At 48.5% G+C, this 15,181-nt stretch overlaps 1 protein-coding gene and 1 long non-coding RNA gene across 2 annotated transcripts in view; one reads left to right on the top strand and one right to left on the bottom strand.

Annotated features, from left to right (window-relative positions):
* LOC139751757 (uncharacterized) overlaps positions 1-15,181 on the top strand; it is a 238,112-nt gene that overhangs the window by 146,348 nt on the left and 76,583 nt on the right. The gene's annotated exons all lie outside the window — the stretch shown is intronic.
* LOC139751756 (uncharacterized) overlaps positions 1-15,181 on the bottom strand; it is a 230,988-nt gene that overhangs the window by 173,710 nt on the left and 42,097 nt on the right. Inside the window, exon 2 of the mRNA XM_071667305.1 lies at positions 9,922-9,996. The gene's annotated coding sequence lies outside the window, so the exon portion shown is untranslated. The remainder of the gene's footprint in view (positions 1-9,921; positions 9,997-15,181) is intronic.

Below are 15,181 nucleotides of genomic sequence, written 5' to 3'. Positions count from 1 at the left end.
ACTCCTTCTTGCAAAGAGTTCTGTGCTATTCACCACCAGGTTCTGCCAAATAACATTAGAAATACTGTTCCCCCAGAGAACAGAACAAGAAAATAATTCGCTTTGGAAAATATTGCCATAACAACAAAATGCTCAACGTAGGGTAATCCCCAGAGAGTTTCCTTATCTCAGGGGGAGCCTCTAAGTCCTTATCTAAGGGGGTGCCTCCAGTTCTTATCTGTGGGCGTCCCCCTGAAGAATGATCTCAAAAGGCACCATTGAGTCCTTACCTCAGGGCGTTACCCCCAGAGAGTCCTTACCTCAGGGCGTTACCCCCAGAGAGTCCTTACCTCAGGGCGTTACCCCCAGAGAGTCTTTACCTCAGGGCGTTACCCCCAGAGAGTCCTTACCTCAGGGCGTTACCCCCAGAGAGTCCTTACCTCAGGGCGTTACCCCCAGAGAGTCCTTACCTCAGGGCGTTACCCCCAGAGAGTCCTTACCTCAGGGCGTTACCCCCATAGAGTCCTTATCTCAGGGCGTTACCCCCATAGAGTCCTTATCTCAGGGTGTTACCCCCATAGAGTCCTTATCTCAGGGGTGGTGAGTTGCCCCCTAAAAAGAGCCCTTATCTCAGTGGTGTAGTACCCCCCCTTAGAAAATCATTATCTCACGGAACACACCGCCAAAAGGAATCTTCATTACAGGCATATGCTCTATCCTCTCAACCACCCACTCACTCACCCACCCACCGCCTCGAATCCACTCACCTCATGGGTTGACCCACAGTGAGTCTGGCAGTGAGTCTGGCCACCAGCTCTGTACCAAGGAGCTTGCTCTGCCCCCTACCCATACACAACTGCCCCAACCCAACCCCCGTTCCTTCCTTCCTTCCACCCACACCCAACACAAGGACCCCTTCCTCAGAAGGTGTGCTTTTAAGTCAGTCTGTTTCCTGGTGTCACTTTTTAAGGGAACTATAATCACCGGGTTGTGTGTGGCTGAGTTTCTCGATCGGTGTTTATAGAGACGTAATTAGCTTCAAGTAAAGGAGATGGGTATATGAGGGTTGTGAGGGAGAGGGATGGAGGTAGGGTTGTGAGAGGGAGAGGGATGGAGGTAGGGTTGTGACAGGGAGAGGGATGGAGGTAGGGTTGTGAGAGGGAGAGGGATGGAGGTAGGGTTGTGAGGGAGAGGGATGGAGGTAGGGTTGTGAGGGAGAGGGATGGAGGTAGGGTTGTGAGGGAGAGGGATGGAGGTAGGGTTGTGAGGGAGAGGGATGGAGGTAGGGTTGTGAGGGAGAGGGATGGAGGTAGGGTTGTGAGAGGGAGAGGGATGGAGGTAGGGTTGTGAGAGGGAGAGAGATGGAGGTAGAGTTGTGAGAGGGAGAGGGATGGAGGGTAGGGTTGTGAGAGGGAGAGGGATGGAGGTAGGGTTGTGAGAGGGAGAGGGATGGAGGTAGGGTTGTGAGAGGGAGAGGGATGGAGGTAGGGTTGTGAGAGGGAGAGGGATGGAGGTAGGGTTGTGTGAGGGAGAGGGATGGAGGTAGGGTTGTGAGAGGGAGAGGGATGGAGGTAGGGTTGTGAGAGGGAGAGGGATGGAGGTAGGGTTGTGAGAGGGAGAGGGATGGAGGTAGGGTTGTGAGGGAGAGGGATGGAGGTAGGGTTGTGAGGGAGAGGGATGGAGGTAGGGTTGTGAGGGAGAGGGATGGAGGTAGGGTTGTGAGAGGGAGAGGGATGGAGGTAGGGTTGTGAGAGGGAGAGAGATGGAGGTAGAGTTGTGAGAGGGAGAGGGATGGAGGTAGGGTTGTGAGAGGGAGAGGGATGGAGGGTAGGGTTGTGAGAGGGAGAGGGATGGAGGTAGGGTTGTGAGAGGGAGAGGGATGGAGGTAGGGTTGTGAGAGGGAGAGGGATGGAGGTAGGGTTGTGAGAGGGAGAGGGATGGAGGTAGGGTTGTGTGAGGGAGAGGGATGGAGGTAGGGTTGTGAGAGGGAGAGGGATGGAGGAAGGGTTGTGAGGGAGAGGGATGGAGGTAGGGTTGTGAGGGAGAGGGATGGAGGTAGGGTTGTGAGAGGGAGAGAGATGGAGGTAGGGTTGTGTGAGGGAGAGGGATGGAGGTAGGGTTGTGTGAGGGAGAGGGATGGAGGTAGGGTTGTGAGAGGGAGAGGGATGGAGGTAGGGTTGTGAGAGGGAGAGGGATGGAGGTAGGGTTGTGAGAGGGAGAGAGATGGAGGTAGGGTTGTGACTGTTGTTAGTGGGGAAGGGGTGAGATCTTAACTTTGTTTCCATCAGAACTAAATTGCGAAAGCTAATTTGCATGCCAGGGCTCAGGTCCTCAAACAGCTCTTACGATGGGACACACTGGCGCCATTGAAATCACATCATTCCAGTACAGCCTTTTATAAAAAAAAAAAAAAAGAAGAAAAAAAAAGAGAAGAAAAAACGAATAGAAATCCTTTAAGCCAGTGAAATCTCCATCTCCCAATTAGTTCCCGGAGCTGGAGTCCTCTCTCTCTCTCTCTCTCTCTCTCTCTCTCTCTCTCTCTCTCTCTCTCTCTCTCTCTCTCTCTCTCTCTCAAACAGACAAAGAGGCATGCATAGACAGTGAGTACTGACGCATGTGTCAGTAGATACTCTCTCTCTCTCTCTCTCTCTCTCTCTCTCTCTCTCTCTCTCTCTCTCTCTCTCCCGGCTCTGCACCAAAACCCACCAGCGTGGAACGCCATTGGCTTCTACTGCTACCGAATTGGATGCGCTGAAATTTTAGGGTATACTCATCGGTTTACTCATCGGTTTACTCATCATGCTCATCGGTTTACTCATCGCGTTCATCGGTTTACTCACTGTGTTCGTCGGTGTATGCATCGCACTCATCGACTTACTCATCGTACTCACGGGTTTACCCATCGCACACATCAGTTTACTCACTGCACTCATGGGTTTACGCACTGCAGTCACAGACTGAATAATCATACTCAGGGGTTTACTCATCGTACTCAGGGACTAAATTATCGTACTCAGGGGTTCACTCATCGTACTCAGGGACTAAATTATCGTACTCAGGGGTTTACTCATCGTACTCAGGGACTAAATTATCGTACTCAGGGGTTTACTCATCGTACTCAGGGACGAAGTTATCATACTCAGGGGTTTACTCATCGTACTCAGGGACTAAATTATCGTACTCAGGGGTTTACTCATCGTACTCAGGGACGAAGTTATCGTACTCAGGGGTTCACTCATCGTACTCAGGGACTAAATTATCGTACTCAGGGGTTTACTCATCGTACTCAGGGACGAAGTTATCGTACTCAGGGGTTCACTCATCGTACTCAGGGACTAAATTATCGTACTCAGGGGTTTACTCATCGTACTCAGGGACGAAGTTATCGTACTCAGGGGTTTACTCATCGTACTCAGAAGTTTACTCACCAAACCCTCGGGTTTGGTCATGGCACTAAGGGGGTTTTACTCATCGTACTCAAGGTCTTACCCATCGTACTCAGGCAGTGTGGTCATCGTACTCAACCACACCCAGCTATGACGGGTCGAACCCATGATCCCGAGAAATACGTGAGGATTTTCATCCCACTCAGCCAGCCCCATCAGAGGCTAAATACAGCTCCTTTTGACTTCCAGGAGATGGGTCAGGGTGAGTCCAAGCTTCCAGGAGGGTAAGGGGAGGCAGCAAGTGGTCAAGACGAGGTCTGCCAAGATAATCTTGGAATTTGTTAATAGGTATTTCATTTATTTATTTATTTATTTATTTTTTGGGGGGAAGGGGGTGCGGCTGCGAAAATGCCAGTGGCTTACGTCTGTTGTGTTTAACTTCCATGAGTGTCTATCCATCTAACTATCTATCTATCTATCTATCTATCTATCTATCTATCTATTTATCTTTCTATCTGTCTGTCTGTCTGTCTGTCTGTCTATCATCTATCTATCTATCTATCTATCTATCTATCCATCTATCTATCTGTCTCTGTCTGTCTGTATGTCCGTCTGTCTATCTATATCTATCTATCTATCCAACTTCTACATCTTTTCTCTATAATCTATCTATCCTCCACCTTACGTGACACACATCATTTCTGGTCACCACCGCTGCTGGAAAGACGTTCAGACCACAGAGCGATACACAGGACTGGTACAGCAGGCCTTCATGTAACGCGTAACGTGTTACGTACTCGGCATGTAACGCCCTCTGGTGCGGTCACGGTGTGGGGGTCAGGTAAGTGACGAGTGACTGAGGTCACAGCTCACTGAGTGACTCCCAGGTCAGGGCTAAGTTATGTTAGCTTTAGGTTGATACTTCTCAGGTCAGGGTTGAATTAAGACGATATATCTCAAATTAGAACTAACTCAAGTCAATATCTCTCTCTCTCAGGGTCAGAGTTAACTTGAGTCAATATCTCTCAGGGTCAGAGTTAACTTAGGTCAATATCTCTCAGGGTCAGACCTTACTTAAGTCAATATCTCTCAGGGTCAGAGTTAACTTAGGTCAACATCTCTCAGGTCAGAGCTATCGTGAGTCAAATATCTCTCAGGGTCAGAGCTAACTTAAGTCAATATCTCTCTGGGTCAGAGCTAACTTAAGTCAACAAATCTCAGGTCATAGCTAACTTAAGTCAATATCTCTCAGGGTCAGAGCTAACTCAAGTCACTATCTCTCAGGGTCAGAGCTAACTCAAGTCACTATCTCTCAGGGTCAGAGCTAACTTAAGTCAATATCTCTCAGGGTCAGAGCTAACTCAAGTCAACAGATCTCTCAGGGTCAGAGCTAACTTAAGTCAATATCTCTCAGGGTCAGAGCTAACTTAAGTCAACAAATCTCAGGGTCAGAGCTAACTTAGGTCAATATCTCTCAGGGTCAGAGCTAACTTAAGTCACTATCTCTCAGGGTCAGAGCTAACTTAAGTCAACAGATCTCTCAGGGTCAGAGTTAACTTAGGTCAATATCTCTCAGGTCAGAGCTATCGTGAGTCAAATATCTCTCAGGTCACAGCAAACTTAAGTCAATATCTCTCAGGGTCAGAGATAACTTAGGTCAATATCTCTCAGGGTCAGAGTTAACTTAGGTCACTATCTCTCAGGGTCAGAGCCAACAGATCTCTCAGGGTCAGAGCTAACATATGTTCTGTTACCAGAGCCGTCAAGACTCGACCAGACATCTGGCTAATTCAGATGGAAATCCCCCAAGAACAGAGAGAGAGAGAGAGAGAGAGAGAGAGAGAGAGAGAGAGAGAGAGAGAGAGAGAGAGAGAGAGAGAGAGAGAGGAGGGGGAAGGGAGGGGGTGGGGGCTGTTAAGATGTTTCCATCGGGAGGGAGGGAGGGAGGGAGGGACTAGGGATTGTCATTACGATTATAGGGGAGGGGGAGGGGGGGGTTTGAATTGGGATTGGGGGATTAGGGGTGAGGCGCGGGAGGGAGGGAGGGAGGGAGGGATGATGTTTGGCTGGGTTGGGAGTGTAACTGGATGACGATGAACCAGCCGAGGTCTGTAATGAACCCGTGGGGTAGATAGATAGATAGATAGATAGATAGATAGATAGATAGATAGATAGATAGACAGATAGAAGACAGATAGATTGATAGATAGATAGACAGATATAGATACACTGATACACAGACAGATAGATAGATAGATAGATAGATAAACAGACAGACAGATAGATAGATAGATAGATAGATAGACAGAGACAGATATATAGACAGAAAGATAGATATATCGATCGATCGATAGAGATAGAAGGATAGATAGACAAACAAACAGACAGATAGATAGATAAATAGATAGACAGACAGACAGACATACAGATAGATAAAAAGATAGACAGAGACACAGACAGACAGACAGGACATCAGTGGATGCATTTCAAAGTTGCACTGCCTCTCCTCCCACACCAAGCCCTGGCTCTGCCACTCTCAAATCATGAACGACAACAAAACATCCCACAAATCCCACCAATAATACACGAAAACCTCACGGTCATTCCCTCGTAATTTTTCCCCCCCGCGCGCCTCCATCACGTGACATCAAACCTAATATGATACATAATCTCAGCTCACGAGGGGGAAAGATAATACATAATCTCAGCTCACGAGGGGAAAGATAATACATAATCTCAGCTCACGAGGGGGAAAGATAATACATAATCTCAGCTCACGAGGGGGAAAGATAATACATGATCTCAGCTCACGAGGGGGAAAGATAATACATAATCTCAGCTCACGAGGGGGAAAGATAATACATGATCTCAGCTCACGAAGTAAAAAAAGATAATACATGATCTCAGCTCATGAAGTAAAAAGATAATACATGATCTCAGCTCACGAAGGAAAAAAAGATAATACATAATCTCAGCTCACGAGGGGAAAAGATGATACAAAATCTCAGCTCACAAAGTAAAAAAAGATAATACATAATCTCAGCTCACGAAGTAAAAAAAAGATAATACATAATCTCAGCTCACGAGGGGAAAAGATAATACATAATCTCAGCTCACGAAGTAAAAAAAGAAAATACATGATCTCAGCTCACGAGGGGAAAAGATAATACATGATCTCAGCTCACGAGGGGGAAAGATAATACATAATCTCAGCTCACGAGGGGAAAAGATAATACATAATCTCAGCTCACGAGGGGGAAAGATAATACATAATCTCAGCTTATGAATCTAAAAACACAACACATCTCCAGCTCAGGTCTTCACGATTAAGAGAAACTACAACTATGGCCTCCCCTCAGGCCAGCGGGGAGGGAACGGGCGAAGACCTAAAAGGGATTCGAACCCATCCATTCCCGTCCTTATTCTCGACGACACCAAAGATTGGAAAACACCTCAGTCGAGAAGTGTACTGTGTGTGTGTGTGTGTGTGTGTGTGTGTGTGTGTGTGTGTGTGTGTGTGTGTGTGTGTGTGTGAGGAGGAGGAGGAGGAGGAAGGGAGAGAGAGAGACGTGTGAGTATTTGGAGAGTGGCAGTGTTCACATCCACTGGTTCTGCGACTGTCATGAGTTCTCTCTCTCTCTCTCTCTCTCTCTCTCTCTCTCTCTCTCTCTCTCTCTCTCTCTCTCTCAAAATACTCTGCATCCCATTCCTTTCTATATACATTTCATAAACATCATCCAAATTTCATGTCACACCGTCCAATTTTCATACACATTCATCCAATTTCAGATGCATCATCTTATATCACGTACCGTATCCAATATTTTTTTTTTTCATATACATTATTCAGTTTCATATACAAATTCCTACTTCACACATCCTGGCCAATTTCATACACATTATCCAATTTCAAAAGAAAAAAAAAAAAAAAAGAATTTATTCCCAATGTAAACCATTTTACCTAAAGTCCAAGTCCGGCCAAGAAAAAAAAAATGGTTTTTTTTACACGTTTTACAATTTACCGTAAATGAACCATCAGATGTGAAGGTACGCTGGTGATATGTATGGGGGAGGGGGCGGAGGGAGGCGCTGCTTGGTGAGGGGATGGGTGGTAGGAGTGTCTGGGGAAGAGGGAGGGAGGGAGGGTGTGGTGTGGTGTTAAGGAGGGAAGGAGGGAAGGAGGGAGGGAAAGAATCACTCTTTCTCTGCTTGCAATGAGGTGGAAGGCAAGATTGTCAGGGGCCATTTGTCATTTTGGGCGGCACGGAGGGATGGGAGGGGAGGAGGTGGGGAGGAGGGGAGGTGGGGAGGAGGGAGGGAGGGGAGGTGGGGAGGAGGGCGGGAGGTGGGGAGGTGGGGAGGAGGGGGGGTGGGGAGGTGGGGAGGTGGGGAGGAGGTGGGGAGGTGGGGAGGAGGGGGGTGGGGAGGTGGGGAGGTGGGGAGGAGGTGGGGAGGTGTTTGATATCCTCCCCCTAACCCTAACCCACTCCCTCCCCGATTCAGTTTATTGGAGCTCGGTCAGTCGTGACTATTTTCTCGCCGCTGCTATCGCACGAGAGAGAGAGAGAGAGAGAGAGAGAGAGAGAGAGAGAGAGAGAGAGAGAGAGAGAGAGAGAGAGAGAGAGAGAGAGTAAACTATTTACGGATTAAGGGAGAGAAAGAGAAGAGGGAAAGCAACGGGAAGGACAGACAGACAGACACAGATGTGAAGACACACAACACACATACAGACACACTGCAATAAAAGAGAAGAATATATATATATATATATATATATATATATATATATATATATATATATATATATATATATATATATATATATATATATATATATATATATCATCCCTGGGGATAGGGGATTAAGAATACTTCCCACGTATTCCCTGCGTGTCGTAGAAGGCGACTAAACGGGGAGGGAGCGGGGGGCTGGAAATCCTCCCCTCTCGGTTTTTTTTTAATTTTCCAAAAGAAGGAACAGAGAATTGGGCCAGGTGAGGGTATTCCCTCAAAGGCCCAGTCCTCTGTTCTTAACGCTACCTCGCTAATGCGGGAAATGGCGAATAGTTTGAAAGAAAAAGATATATATATATATATATATATATATATATATATATATATATATATATATATATATATATATATATATATATAACTAAATCGTCACAACACAGTTAATGGAGGCGTTTGGCAATTCATCGCCGACGCAGGGTGTCAAGTGGCGAACTCAAATACAACGCTTACATGAGTACACCAGCCGTGTGTGTGTGTGTGTGTGTGTGTGTGTGTGTGTGTGTGTAACAGTCACTAGGGCTACTAAAACATTTGGGAGTTGAGGATCGACAGTCTTAGGCAGTCCTAACCTGGAAAAAAAAATGGAAATCGTCTTTCGTTTGCCGATGGCTGGAACCACTGGGGTCCAGAGAGAGGGGGAGACTCCATGCGAAGCGCACAGCAGACGGGCGCGAACCATGGACGCCGCGAACCATCAACGCGAACCATCACTTGGACTCGTGCAACGAACGGTCAGAAAGTAGATGGTTCGGTCGAGATCTATGGCCACAGGAAATGACATGGGCGATGGAGGGACGAGGGAGATCAATGAGAACTTCGGTCTCTCCATCCAGACCCGGCGCTACCACCACTGGGTCCGTCCATGGTGTACATTGGACGGACGGACGGACGGACGCTGTACGATGGTCTATGGCATTAACGAAGTGGAGACAGTAGAACCCACGACGTTACGACATTCCAGAACGAAGGGACGGACACTTTGAACAAGGTGGTACGACCCTTGAGCATGGTGGTACGACCCGGTTGTACGACCCTTTGAGCATGGTGGTACGACCCGGTGGTACGACCCTTGAACATGGTGGTAGGACCCGGTTATACGACCCTTGAACATGGTGGTACGACCCGGTGGTACGACCCTTGAACATGGTGGTATGACCCGGTGGTACGACCCTTGAACATGGTGGTACGACCCGGTGGTACGACCCTTGAACATGGTGGTAGGACCCGGTTATACGACCCTTGAACATGGTGGTACGACCCGGTGGTACGACCCTTGAACATGGTGGTATGACCCGGTGGTACGACCCTTGAACATGGTGGTACGACCCGGTGGTACGACCCTTGAACATGGTGGTACGACCCGGTGGTACGACCCTTGAGCATGGTGGTACGACCCGGTTGTACGAACCTTGAAAATGATGGTACGACCCGGTTGTACGACCCCTTGAACATGGTGGTACGACCCTTAAGCACGACTGTATGGATGCTTGAGCAGAACAACACAACCCTTAAGTACGACTGTACGACCCTTAACCACGAAAAACACACAGACCCTCGAACACGACCTGTACGGACCTTTCAGCCCAACGATACGACCCTCGGGTACTAAATGGCCAAGCCTCTGGCCTGTGTCCAGGTGGAGCCCAGAAGAAAACGTCACAAAAAAAACATGAAAATTACAAGGACAAACACAACGAAAATCTACACACAGGAAAAAAAAAAAGAGGGGGAACTATTACAGAAACCATGCAGTAGTACTCACTGGTGTGGGCTGGCGGTGGCGTCTTTTCCAGCACCGTCCACGTTCCAGATGCACGCACGACACACCGACTTTCTCCTGGAATAAAGGAAGGGAAAAAAAATATCAACCATTGAATGTACAATCTTTTACTTCCCACTCGTCTACAACACCCACCATGGTTCAAACGAACAAGTAGATTGATATAACAGTGAAATACTACAAGAACGAAAGAAGTTTGAATAGTATGAACATACAAAACTCCAAGAGGACTAAATGAAATCGCCTTCGCACACTAACGCACACGAGAAAATATGAAAATCTAAACCACTGTCTACAGAAAAAAATAATAAATCTACGTTGAATCCAATCTCCATTGCCCTAAACGAGCTACGTAAAGATAAGAACTCCAAGATCCCTACATGTCTTCAGCCTGTGCGCTGGTCACTACAACAGTTACATGTGTGGAGCACAAACTGATGCTGAGGTACTTGCAGGAACAGGCGTGTAAGATTATAATTTTTTTGATTCTATTCGGTCTCTCTCTCTCTCTCTCTCTCTCTCTCTCTCTCTCTCTCTCTCTCTCTCTCTCTCTCTCTCTCTCTCTCTCTCTCTCCCCCCCCCTTGGGATACAGTCACTCTCCTCCGGGAGACAACCATCGTTGCAGTCCACCAGGTCTTTGGTCATGGGGGGGTTTCCTTCCCCATGTACTGTCCTCCGGAAGATGACCTCCTCACAGACCATCAGGTCTTCTTGTTATCTGACTTCCCCCCTTGAGCACGACGCTACAACCCTTGGACACGACGGTACGACGCTTGAGCACGACGGTACGACCCTTGAGCACGATGGTACGACCCTTGAGCACGACGGTACGACGCTGCATGGAGGCCTAACGTTTGTTTTGGCCACCATTACTGTGGGTAGGAGAGTGGTGTGGCCCACTGTGAGGTGTGGGAGAGTAGTGTCGCCCACAGTGAGATGTGGGAGAGTAGCGTGGCCCATAGTGAGGTGAGAGAAAGTGGTGTGGCCCATTGTGAGGTGTGAGAGAGTAGCATAGCCCACTGTGAAGTGTGGGAGCGTAGCATGGCCCACTGTGAAGTGTGGGAGAGTACTGTGACCCACTGCGAGGTGTGGGAGAGCAGTATGGCCCACTGCTGAGTGTGGGAGAGTAGTATGGCCCACTGCTGAGTGTGGGAGATTAGCGTGACCCACTGTGAGGTAGGGGAGAGTAGCGTGACCAACTGTGAGGTAGGGGAGAGTAGCGTGACCCACTGTGAGGTGTGGGAGAGTAGTATGACCCACTGTGAGGTGTGGGAGATTAGCGTGACCCACTGTGAGGTAGGGGAGAGTAGCGTGACCCACTGTGAGGTAGGGGAGAGTAGCGTGACCCACTGTGAGGTGTGGGAGAGTAGTATGACCCACTGTGAGGTGTGGGAGATTAGCGTGACCCACTGTGAGGTGTGGGAGAGTAGTATGACCCACTGTGAGGTGTGGGAGATTAGCGTGACCCACTGTGAGGTGTGGGAGATTAGCGTGACCCACTGTGAGGTGTGGGAGATTAGCGTGACCCACTGCCGAGTGTGGGAGTGGCGTGGGCCCACTGTTGAGCGTGGGGTAGGAGCACGGCCCACCGGGTGAGCCACAGTGGGCTGACTGACCTGGAGGACCCAAGCTTTCCGGCCCACCGCGGACTGACATGGCCCACTAATGCAACAAGGATGTCTTGATGCCCATGTGTGTGTGTGTGTGTGTGTGTGTGTGTGTGTGTGTGTGTGTGTTGCCGGAAGGGGGAGGATATTATGCGATGGGAGAGAGGATGGAAAATAAAGATAAAACAGAGAAGCAAGAAACGTTTAAATAATAACATCAACAACAATAATTGATAATTAGTAATAATAATAATAATAATAATAATAATAATAATAATAATAATAATAATAATAACAATGGTGAGTAATGGGCATAATGGTGAAGATATGGTGAGTGTCACGTGTATAGTGAAGGTGTGACTGGGTCCTCCTGACTCTCACTACCTCTCACACCACACTGGGTCTTCCTGACTCTCACTACCTCTCACACCACACTGGGTCCTCCTGACTCTCACTACCTCTCACACCACACTGGGTCCTCCTGACTCTCACTACCTCTCACACCACACTGGGTCCTCCTGACTCTCACTACCTCTCACACCACACTGGGTCCTCCTGACTCTCACTACCTCTCACACCACACTGGGTCCTCATGACTCTCACTACCTCTCACACCACACTGGGTCCACATGACTCTCACTACCTCTCACACCACACTGGGTCCTCCTGATTCTCACTACCTCTCACACCACACTGGGTCCTCCTGACTCTCACTACCTCTCACACCACACTGGGTCCTCATGACTCTCACTACCTCTCACACCACACTGGTCCTCCTGACTCTCACTACCTCTCACACCACACTGAGTCTTCCTGCCGACTCTCACTACCTCTCACAGCACACTGGGTCCTCCTGACTCTCACTACCTCTCACACCACACTGGGTCCTCATGACTCTCACTACCTCTCACACCACACTGGGTCCACATGACTCTCACTACCTCTCACACCACACTGGGTCCTCCTGACTCTCACTACCTCTCACACCACACTGGGTCCTCCTACCGACTCTCACTACCTCTCACACCACACTGAGTCTTCCTGCCGACTCTCACTACCTCTCACAGCACACTGGGTCCTCCTGACTCTCACTACCTCTCACACCACACTGGGTCCTCATGACTCTCACTACCTCTCACACCACACTGGGTCCACATGACTCTCCCTACCTCTCACACCACACTGGGTCCTCCCGACTCTCCTTACCTCTCACACAATACTGGGTCCTCCTGACTCTCACTACCTCTCACACCACACTGGGTCCACCTGGCTCTCATTACCTCTCACACCACACTGGTCCACATGACTCCCACTACCTCTCACACCACACTGGGTCCACATGACTCTCACTACCTCTCACACCACACTGGGTCCTCCTGACTCTCACTACCTCTCACACCACACTGGGTCTTCCTGACTCTCACTACCTCTCACACCACACTGAGTCTTCCTGCCGACTCTCACTACCTCTCACACCACACTGGGTCCTCCTAACTCTCACTACCTCTCACACCACACTGGGTCCTCCTGACTCTCACTACCTCTCACACCACACTGGGTCCTCCTGACTCTCACTACCTCTCACACCACACTGGGTCCTCATGACTCTCACTACCTCTCACACCACACTGGGTCCACATGACTCTCACTACCTCTCACACCACACTGGGTCCTCCTGACTCTCACTACCTCTCACACCACACTGGGTCCTCATGACTCTCACTACCTCTCACACCACACTGGGTCCTCCTGACTCTCACTACCTCTCACACCACACTGGGTCCTCCCGACTCTCCTTACCTCTCACACCATACTGGGTCCTCCTGACTCTCACTACCTCTCACACCACACTGGGTCCACCTGGCTCTCATTACCTCTCACACCACACTGGTCCACATGACTCCCACTACCTCTCACACCACACTGGGTCCACATGGCTCTCATTACCTCTCACACCACAGTGGGTCCCGGTCCTCCTGCCGACTCTCACTACCTCTCACACCACACTGGGTCCACATGACTCTCTCCAACGAGCGTCTCGACCTCAACCAACAGTTCGCAAAGTGTCCATCGCACCTAAAATTGCAACCCGCCACGTACCGCCACCTTAAGAGATCCCTCGTCCCTTGGTTGCAGTTCGGCACCGCCACCGCATCGGGTCCATTCCATGTCGTGCAGACGGCTACAAGAACAGCCATATCCCAGACCATCGTGAACGCCCTACATAATGACCCATTACGTGTGCTTCATGACTGCTTAACACTCTCTCATCTTGTTACGGTCGACATGTCGAGTTTGAGCGTATTCTCCATATATTTCACCTTTGGCTGCGTTATGGTTAATAAACCATTATCATTATTATTATTATCATTATTATTATTATTATTATTATTATTATTATTATTATTATTATCATTATTATTATTATTATTATTATTATTATTATTATTATTATTATCATTATTATTATTATTATTACTATCATCATTATCATAGTTATCATTATTATCAACACAAACAGCCTAGTTAAAATGAAAGGAGAGAGAGAGAGAGAGAGAGAGAGAGAGAGAGAGAGAGAGAGAGAGAGAGAGAGAGAGAGAGAGAGAGAGAGACTCCCTCCCCCCCCAGATCCTCGCTCACTCTCCTTACCCCCTAACCCACGTCGTACCCCCGACTCCCGGGAAGGAAGGAAGAAGGGGGTGGAGTCGGTCTTTAAGTCTTTAACTGCCAATGGTTCACAGTCAGAGCCTCGACTCTAATGCATTTTCTTGCACCCTAAGACCTCAGCATGACACAGGGGGCAAGACAGAGCCACGCACGACCCCCCTCCTCCCACACAACAGTCGACGGCCGTAACTAACGTGAGTAATGACTTGGGTCGTATTGACTCTTTGGCCCTACGGGCGGAATTCACCCTTAAAGAAAATAAAACGAATGTACATATCGCCTCTCGCGCGTCCATTAACCAGCGAGAGAGAGAGAGAGAGAGAGAGAGAGAGAGAGAGAGAGAGAGAGAGAGAGAGAGAGAGAGAGACTCATCCTGGCTTCCTCCCCCTCATCCACTAATCCCCCTCGACACTTGAGCCATTACCAGGATCGCTAATACCTCTTGGAACTGCTACTTAACCCTCCATAAGGCGGTAAATCCAAGAAACAAGTACCCCTCTCCCACCTCTGACGTAAAACCCTTCCGTCAGCCACACACACACACACACACACACACATATAAGCCAACCCCTATGGATGGATGAAGAGCTGGGTTGACTGTGGGCCCACTACCGGAACCGGGATTCGAACCGATGCTCTCGACCCTTGGGCGTCCCGTGAATAATGCGTCATGGTCAGGATGGCTCACCGCTACACCACAGATGATCATGATAATCTCTGTCAGGTAAACATGGCCAACGACGTACCACCATGTTCAATGATAATCCTAACATGTTAATCAATGATAATCCTAACATGTTAATCAATGATAATCCTAACATGTTAATCAATGATAATCCTAACATGTTAATCAATGATAATCCTAACATGTTAATCAATGATAATCCTAACATGTTAATCAATGATAATCCTAACATGTTAATCAATGATAATCCTAACATGTTAATCAATGATAATCCTAACATGT

This window comes from Panulirus ornatus, chromosome 12, assembly GCF_036320965.1.
Source record: "Panulirus ornatus isolate Po-2019 chromosome 12, ASM3632096v1, whole genome shotgun sequence".
Classification (NCBI taxonomy): domain Eukaryota; kingdom Metazoa; phylum Arthropoda; class Malacostraca; order Decapoda; family Palinuridae; genus Panulirus; species Panulirus ornatus.
This window is presented reverse-complemented; position numbering and strand designations above follow the sequence as displayed.